The sequence below is a fragment of the Aethalodelphis obliquidens genome, unplaced genomic scaffold (assembly GCF_003676395.1).
Source record: "Aethalodelphis obliquidens isolate GAN/ISIS:26980383/991018 unplaced genomic scaffold, ASM367639v1 scaffold2, whole genome shotgun sequence".
Taxonomy (NCBI): domain Eukaryota; kingdom Metazoa; phylum Chordata; class Mammalia; order Artiodactyla; family Delphinidae; genus Aethalodelphis; species Aethalodelphis obliquidens.
In genome coordinates this window covers 80,507,280-80,516,622 of record NW_020837946.1, presented here as the reverse complement: position 1 = coordinate 80,516,622, position 9,343 = coordinate 80,507,280, and the positions used below count along the sequence as shown (strand labels likewise).

Genomic DNA, 9,343 nt, shown 5'->3' with positions numbered 1-9,343 from the left:
GCCTGGATCCGGAGCAGGTGGAGACTGAACGGGGATGACTACAGAATGACTTCATCCCCGGCAGACACCCTTAATAACCCATGGCACAGCTCCTAACCTCCTCATCCCCATTTCCTCCTTATAACCTGCAGGTGAACACACCTGCTTACCTCACGGGGATGTGGGGAAGATTAATTAGTTTCAGATGGGAAAGTTCTTGGCTGCTGAGTCATGCGGTGTAGTGAGCGTGCTAATTTGAGGCTGCACAGCCAGGAGTTGCCTGCTGCCCAAATGCAGGCCGCAAAGGGTAAATGGAAATTGGTCGTCATCAGAGTCAGGGGAGTGGACTTTGCAGACTGAATGGGTGAAGTCAGCCTTGTTTGGGCATATTCAACGATTCCTTACTCAGTGTCTACCCTGTGCAAGTGGTAACGGGCAGCCATGATGGGGGCAGGAGGAGTGATGGCCCTGAGGTGCAGGCATTGCTGGGGCGGCTGTTAGTCCCAGTGGAAGACCGTGGCCTAGAATTGTGATTCTGGGGACGAGAAGTCATCTTTGCCATCAACGATGTGAGCTGGGCGTCAGTTGTAGTCGGCTCCACATTCCGGCGTACTCTGAATAATAAGGGTGATCAGCGCTCCCTCAGTCCCCTCACTTTCCAGATGCCAACCTTACCAAATCCCTAAGCTAGTCTTCTCTCCTAGGTGTTTGCAGTGAAAAGAATCTTTGTGTTCATTAACAAAAGGGGAAGAGAAAAGAGACCCCTCTTTTGGCCTCTTTGTCTTCTGTTGTTGCATGCTGCTGCTTTACAAAGTACGTTTAAGGTGTGTTTTATTTTAAGCACAAGGTAAAAGGGACTATTTCAGGCATTATCACAGAACACTTTCTATGCAATAAGGGGTTTTATGGTCTGGAAATTGGTACAGAATATGGATGAGATCTCAATGTACATTTCAAGCTGAACTCTTTTCTTTTTTTTTTTCAGGTGTCCTTGAGTGAGGGTAGCAGGGAGTGAAAGAGGAGGAGAAAAGAAAATTAAGAAAGGTGAGTATGAGTAAATTTGGAAGGTGAAGTGAAGGGCTTCTCTGGGCAAATGAGGCTGCTAAGACCATTATCCCAATAGGAAGGTTTGGGACTGTGGAAGGTGAGAGGTAACCAGAGAATAATCAGAGGCAGTTCAGGAAAAGGTCCTTAATTTAAGTGACAAGCCCATTGTCATGTAAAAATAGTGTTGTTTCTTGAAATACAAGATTTTAAGAAAGGAGAATAGGGCAAAGCACCATTGTGTTAATATGAAATTCTGGTTTTCAGTGAATTTATTTTTATTTTATTAAAAAAATTATACAATTTTTAAAGGTTACTTTGCATTTATAGTTATTACAAAATATTGGCTATATTTCCTGTGTTGTACAATACATCCTTGAGCCTATTTTATTTATTTATTAAAAATTTACCATTTTATTTATTATTTTTTTAAATTAATTTATTTTTTGGCTGCGTGGGGTCTTCGTTGCTGCATGTGGGCTTTCTCTAGTTGCAGCAAGCGGGGGCTACTCTTGGTTGCAATGCACAGGTTTCTCATTGTGGTGGCTTCTCTGTTGTAGAACATGGGCTCTAGGCACACGAGCTTTAGTAGTTGTGGCACGTGGGCTCAGTAGTTGTGGCTCACGGGCTCTAGAGCACAGGCTCAGTAGTTGTGGCACATGGGCTTAGTTGCTCTGCGGCATGTGGGATCTTCCCGGGCCAGGGCTCAAACCCATGTCCCCTTCATTGGCAGGCAGATTCTTAACCACTGCACCACCAGTCTCTTGAGCCTATTTTAAACACAAGAGTTTGTACCTTCCACTCCTCCACCCCTATATTGCCCCTCCCATCCAACCCCCACTGGTAACCACTAGGTTGTTCTCTACATCTGTGAGTCTGCTTCTTTTTTGTTACATTCACTAGTATATTTTTTAGACTCCACATATAAATGATATCATGCAGTATTGCTTTCTTTTTCTGACATATTTCACTTAGCATGATGCCCTCCAAGTCCATCCATGTTGCTAAAAATGGCAAAATTTCATTCTTTTTTATGGCTGAGTAGTATTCCACTGTATATCTGTACCACTTTTTCTTTATCTGTTCATCTGCTGATGGACACTTAGATTGCTTCAATATCTTGGCAATTGTAAATAATGCTGATGTGAACACTGGGGTGTGTGCATCTTACTGAATTAGTGTTTTTGTTTTTTTCTGATATATACCCAGGAGTGGAATTGTGGGTCATACGGTAGCTCTATTTTTAGCTTTTGAGAAACCTTAATACTCTTTTCCACAGTGGCTGCACCAATTTACATTCCCACCGACAGTGTACAAGGGTTCCTTTTTCTCCATATCCTTGCCAACATTTGTTATTTGGGTTCTTATTGGTGATAGTCATTTTGACAGATGTGAGATGACATCTAATTGTAGTTTCTATATGCATTTCTCTAATAATTAGCAATGTGGAGCTTCTTTTCATGTGCCTATTGGCCATCTGCATGTCCTGTTTGGAAGAATGTCTGTCGAGTTCTTCTCATTTTTTAATCAGGTTGTTTATTTTTTGATGTTGAGTTCTGTGATCTGTTCATAAATGTTGGATATTAATCGCTTATCAATCATATCATTTGCAAATATTTTCTCCCATTCAATATGTTGTCTTTTCATTTTGTCAGTTGTTCCTTTGCTGTGCAAACTCTTTTAAGTTTAATTAGGTTCCATTTGTTTATTTTTGCTTTTATCTCCTTTAATTTAGGAGACAGATCCAAAAAAATATCGCTGCGATTTATATCAAAGAATCTTCTGCCTAAGTTTTCCTCTAAGAGTTTTATCGTTTTGGTCTTACTTTTAGGTCTTTAATCCAGTTTGAGTTTATTTTTATATATGGTATGAGGGAATGTTCTAATTTCATTGTTTTACATGTAGCTGTCCAGTTTTCCCAGCACCACTTACTGAAGAAACTGTCTTTTCTCCATTGTATATTTTTGCCACCTTTATCGTAGTTTGACTATAAGTGTGTGGGTTTATTTCTGGGTTTTCTATCCTGTTCTGATCTATGTGTCTGTTTTTGTGCCAATATCACACTATTTTGATTACTGTAGCTTTGTAGTATAGCCTGAAGTCAAGGAGTGTGATTCCTCCAGCTCTGTTCTTCTTTCTCAAGATTGTGCTATTCAGGGTCTTTTGTGTTTCCATACAAATTGTAAATTTTTTTGTTCTAGTTCTGTGAAAAATGCCATTGGTAGTTTGATAGGGATTGCATTGAATCTGTAGATTGCCTTGGGTAGTATGATCATTTTAACAGTGTTGATTCTTCCAATCCAAGAACATGGTGTATCTCTCCACCTGTTTGTATCATCTTTAATTTCTTTCATCAGTGTCTTATAGTTTTCCACATACAGGTCTTCTGTCTCCCTAGGTAGGTTTATTCCTAGGTATTTTATTCTTTTTGTTGCAGTGGTAAATGGGAGTGTTTCCTTAATTTCTCTTTTCAGATTTTTCATCATTAGTGAATACGAATGCAAGAGATTTCTGTGCATTAATGTTGTATCCTGCTACTTTACCAAATTCATTGATTAGCTCTAGTAGTTTTCTGGTAGCATCTTTAGGATTCTCTATAGTATCATGTTATCTGCAAACAGTGACAGCTTTACTTCTTCTTTTCCAATTTGGATTCCTTTTATTTCTTTTTCTTCTCTGATTGCTGTGGCTAAAACTTCCAAAACTATGTTGAATAATAGTGGTGAGATTGGACAACCTTGTCTTGTTCCTGATCTTACTGGAAATGCTTTCAGTTTTTCACTATTGAGAATGATGTTGGCTGTGGGTTTGTCATATATGGCCTTTATTATGTTGAGGTTAAGTTCCCTCTATGCCTACTTTTTGGAGGGTTTTTATCATAAATGGGTGTTGAATTTTGTCAAAAGCCTTTTCTGCATCTATTGAGAGGATCATATGGTTTTTATTCTTCAATTTGTTAATATGGTGTATCACATTGATTGATTTGCATATGTTGAAGAATCCTTGCATCCCTGAGGTAAACCCCACTTGATCATGGTGTATGATCCTTTTAATGTGCTGTTAGATTCTGTTTGCTAGTATTTTGTTGAGGATTTTTGCATCTATGTTCAGCAGTGATATTGGCCTGTAGTTTTCTTTCTTTGTGACATCTTTGTCTGGTTTTGGTATCAGGGTGATGGTGGCCTCGCAGAATGAGTTTGGAAGTGTTCCCCCCTCTGCTAATTTGATAATTTGACAAGGATTGCATTGAGTCTGTAGAGTGCCTTGAGCAGTATAGTCATATAAACAGTATTTATTCTTCCAATAAAGAACATGGTATATATCTTTCTACCTGTTTGTGTAGTCTTCAATTTATTTCATCAGTGCCTTACAGTTTTCAGAGTACAGGTCTTTTTGCCTCCTTAGGTATATTTATTCCCAGGTATTTTATTCTTTCTGATGCTATGGTAAATGGGATTGTTTCCTTAATTTCCCTTTCAATATTGATACTTCAGTATTAATGTAGAGAAATTCAGATTTCTGTATATTAATTTTGTATCCTGCAACATTATTGAATTCATTAATGAGCTCTAGTAGTTTTCTGGTAGTGTCTTCAGGATTTTCTATGTATAGTGTCATGTCATCTGCAAACAGTGACAGTTTTAAGTCTTCCTTTCTAACTTGGTTACTTTGTTTTTCTTCACTGATTCCTGTGGCTAGGACTTACAAAACTATGTTGAATAAAAGTGGTGAGAGTGGGCATCCTTGTCTTGTTCCTGATCTTAGAGGAAATGCTTTCAGCTTTTCACTGTTGAGTATGATTTTATCTGTGGGTTTGCCTTTATTATGTTGAGGTAGGTTCCCTCTGTGTCCACTTTCTGAAGAGTTTTTATTATAAATGGATGTTGAATTTTATAGCTTTTTCTACATCTTTTGAGATGATTGTATGGCTTTTGAAGAACAAATTCTTCAATTTGTTAATGTGGTGTATCACACTAATTGATTTGCAGTTATTGAAAATCCCTTGCATCCCTGGGATAAATCCCACTTGATCATGGTGTATGATCCTTTTAATGCATTGTTGTATTTGGTTTGCTCGTATTTTATTGAGGATTTTTGTGTGTTCGTCAGTGATACTGGCCTGTAATTTTTTTTTAGGGGGGGATCTCTTTTTGGTTTTGGTGATGGTGGCCTCATAGAATGAGTTCAGAAGTGTTCCTTCCTCTGCAGTTTTTTGGAATAGTTTCAGAAGGGTAAGCATTAATTCTTCTCTAAATGTTTGGCGAAATTCACCTGTGAAGTCATCTGGTCCTGGACTTTTGTTTGTTGAGGTTTTTACATTACTGATTCAGTTTCATTACTGATAATTGGTCTTTTCATATTTTCTATTCCTGGTTCAGTTTTGGGAGATTGTACCTTTCCAAGAATTTGTCCATTTCTTCTAGGTTGTCCATTTTATTGGCATATAGTAGCCTGTAATAGTCTCTTACGATTTTTTGTATTTCTATGGTGTCAGCTGTAATGTCTCCTTTTTCATTTCTGATTTTATTGATTTGGGCCCTCTTCATTTTTTCTTGATGAGTCTGGCTAAAGGTTTATCAATTTTGTTTATCTTTTCAAAGAACCAGCTCATTGATCTTTTTTTTTTTTTTTTTTTTGGTCTCTATTTCATTGACTTCTGCTCTGATCTTTATGATTTCTTTCCTTCTAATAACTTTGGGTTTTGTTCATTCTTCTTTTTCTAGTTCCTTTAGATGTAAGGTTAGGGTATTTATGAGATTTTTCTTGTTCTCTGAGGTATGCTTGTATTGCTATAAACTTCCTTCTTAGAACCTTTTGCTGTGTCCCATGGGTATTTGATTGTTGTGTTTTCATTTTCTTTTGCCTCTAGGTATGTTTTGATTTCCTCTTTGATTTCTTCAATGATCCATTGGTTGTTTAGTAGCATATTGTTTAACCTCCATGTGTTTGTGTTTTCTGCAGTTTTTTTCTTGTAGTTGATTTCTAATCTCGTAACATTGTGGTCAAAAAGGTGCGTGATTTGACTTCAGTTTTCTTAAATCTACCAATGCTTGTTTTGTGGCCTAGCATGTGATCTATCCTGGATCCTGTTCAATGTGCTCCTGAAAAGAATGTATATTCTGCTGCTTTCAGATGGAATGCTCTCTATATATCAAGTAATTCCATTTAGTCTAATGTGGTTTTTAAGGCCTGTGTTTCCTTACTGATTTTCTGTCTCGGTGATCTGTCCATTGATATAAGTAGGGTGTTAAAGTCCCCTACCGTATTGTATCATTGTTGATTTCTCCTTTTATGTCTGTTAATATTTGCCTTAAATATTTAGGTGCTTCTGTGTTGGGTGCATATATATATTTACAATTGTTATATCTTCTGGGATTGATCCTTTGATCATTATGTAGTGTGTTGCTTTGTCTCTTGTAACAGTCTTTATTTTAAAGTCTATTTTGCCTGATACATGTATTGCTACTCTGGCTTTCCTTGATTTCCATTTGTATGGAATACTTTTTTCCAACTCCTCATTTTCCGTCTATATGTGTCTCTAGATCTGAAATGAGTCTCTCTAGGCAGCATATATATGAGTCTTGTTTTTGTATCCATTCAGCCACTCTATGTCTTTTGGTTGGAGTATTTAACCTGACTACATTTAAGGTAATTATCGATATGTATGTTCTTATTGCCCTTTTGTTAATTGTTTTGTATTTGTCTTTATAGGTCTTTTCCCCCCTTTCTTCTTTTTTTATTCTCCTGTGATTTGATGACTATATTTAGTGTTAAGTTTGGATTCCTTTTCCTTTCTTGTATGTATATCTATTATGGATGTTTGGTTTGTGGTTATCATGAGGTTTTTCTATAGCAGTCTCTCTCTCTATATATATATATTGTTTTAAGTTGCCGATCTCTTAATTTCAAATGCATTTTTAAAACTCTGCATTTGTACTCTGCAGGCCCTCATGATTACTGGCTGCTGGTTAGCAGGGCCTGGTCACGAGGAGGCTGGCTGCAGAACCCCAGGGGTCCTATGGCTAGTTTTGGCTCACCAATGGCCAGAGTCAGGGTCCTGAAGACTCCACAGCTGTTGGCCACCCACTGGTGGGTGAGGCCAGGTCCTGGAGTTAGTGCTGGACCACTGGTAGACAGAGCTGTTTCCTGTAGTCTGGCTGCAGGGCCCAGGGATCTCAGATCTCATTTCAGATTGTTTGGGGGGTGGTGTTCCTGACACAGTTGGGTATGGGGTCTGTGGTGTCCCGAAGTTTGCATTGGCCTGCTCGTGGACAGGGCCAGGACCTGGGCCCAGCTGTTCCCAGGTTAAGATCTGGCCTGCTGCGAGCAGGAGCCGCAGGCTGTGGGATTGTAGTTTTCTCGCTTCTGGTGTCTGCCCCCTGGTGGATGAGGCTGGTCTAGAGGCTTTTGCAGGCTTCCTGGAGAGAAGGGCCAGTGCCTGCCCACTGGGGGGCGGAGCTGTGTCTTGGCCCTTTGGTAGGCAGGGCTGTATCTAGGGTGTTTTTAGAGGCAGCTGTGAGCTCAGGAAATCTTAAGGCAGCCTGTCATCTGTTGATGGATAGGGATGTGTCTCTGTCCAGTTAGTTGTTTGGCCTGCGGCATCCCAGTACTGGTGCCTAAAGGCTGTTGGGTGGGGCCAGGTCTTGAGCCAAGATGGCAGCTGCCATCAGCAGTGTTCATGGGTAGAATGTTCCCCAGTATGGCTGCCACCATTGTCTATGTCCCCTGCGTGAGCCGCAGCCATCCCTCACCTCTCCAGGAGACTCTCCCAGACAAGCAGGTAGGTCTGGCCCAGGGTCCTATCAAATTACTGCTTTTGCCTTGGGTCCTGGTATGTGTGAGATTTTGGGTAGGCCCTTTAAGAATGAAATCTCTATTTCCCTGAGTTCTGTGAGGCTCCCAAAATTAACCCCTTGGCCTTCAAAGCCGAATGCTCTAGGGTATCATCTTTCTGATGCAGGACCCCCCAGGCTGGGGAGCCTGACAGGGGGCCTAGAAGTCTCATGCCTGTGGAAGAGCCTCTGCAATATAATTCTCCAGTTTGTGGGTCGCCCACCCTGGGGTATGGAATTTGATTATATCTTGAGTTTGCCTTTGCTACTTGTCTTGTGGTTCCTTCTTTATGCCTTTAGTTGGAGAAGATCTTTTCTGGTAGCTTCTAGTCTTTTTTTTTATGGGTGGTTGTTCTGCAGATGTTGTTTTGGTGTGCTCATGAGAGGAGGTGAGCTCAGGGTCTTTCTACTCCCCCATCTTGGCCCCTCTCCTCTGTGAATTTATTTAAATAAACTTACATCTCTGTGTAGATATGTGTTAGGTTCTATGATGCTGCAAGAGTGCAGCCTTGAATACACTAAAGCTTCCGTGGGCTTCACTGCTATGTTCAACGTGTTCATTTTTCTCAGCTCTTTTATTGAGGTTCAGGAATCTTGCCCCCCACCCTTCTCCTTATTTAATGATGTTCTTCAGTGATGGTAGCAGCAGAAAAAGCTGCATTTTGGTGGGCTTGTAATATTTGCATGGGATTATAGAATAATTTTCAGCTGGATTTTTCTTGTTGATATTCTCATTTGCTTTTTAAAGACTTCAGTCTCACCTTGATTGGTTTGTAGCATAAATCCAATTGTTGGTTTTTTATGACATAAGAGTAACAACCGTTCTTACGCTCTTCTGGTAAAGTCATTGCAGCTGTTCGTATTAATACCTGCTGTAACAGCAAGTCCTGATGCTCTGGTTCAGTCTGGCTCTTTTCCTGGTGTTTTGAGACTGGATTCAAGGCTTAGTCAGGGTCCTGGCAGGAATGAGATGGCATATTCAGACTGGTGTTACTTAAGAGAATGAATAAGGGGCTGTTTACAGTGGTGTGGGTTCACCTAGTCTTCATAGCTGGCAACAGAGAGAAGCCATTTAAGTGGTTACCAGAACCCAGGAGAAGGTAGCTGTGGAGCCAGGGACCTGATGGGAGCTGAGGGACATGATGACAGCCTGGCAGGGAGTGAGTCAGGGGAGTAACTTCCCCAGTCTCACTCTCTGCCCACCCTCTGATCTGCCAGTTTCTGCCATTGGCCAAACGAACCTGAAAGCCGGTGGAAAAGGGAGCTGTGTGCCTGGTCTTCATAGCTTGGCTTCCCAGGGCACAGAGCAGGGTGCACAAGGTTGGAGGGTGGGGCTACAGGAGCAAGAGGTGAAAGCCCAGCAGGGTTCACCTCCTTTCACCCTTTTAGGATAGCTTGGGAAGATCGTGTGGTCATAGCATATTTAAGGCCTAACCTAGTGTGTGTTGAACCACATGTGAATAGGCCATCAGTGGGCAGAACTTCAG

At 40.6% G+C, this 9,343-nt stretch overlaps 1 protein-coding gene and 1 long non-coding RNA gene across 5 annotated transcripts in view; one reads left to right on the top strand and one right to left on the bottom strand.

Annotated features, from left to right (window-relative positions):
• LOC113633439 (uncharacterized) overlaps positions 1-9,343 on the bottom strand; it is a 142,946-nt gene that overhangs the window by 5,757 nt on the left and 127,846 nt on the right. The gene's annotated exons all lie outside the window — the stretch shown is intronic.
• Positions 1-9,343, top strand: part of LYPD6B (LY6/PLAUR domain containing 6B) — a 206,004-nt gene that overhangs the window by 166,398 nt on the left and 30,263 nt on the right. For both annotated transcript variants that reach the window (XM_027131604.1, XM_027131596.1), the window contains exon 2: positions 965-1,023. The gene's annotated coding sequence lies outside the window, so the exon portion shown is untranslated. The remainder of the gene's footprint in view (positions 1-964; positions 1,024-9,343) is intronic.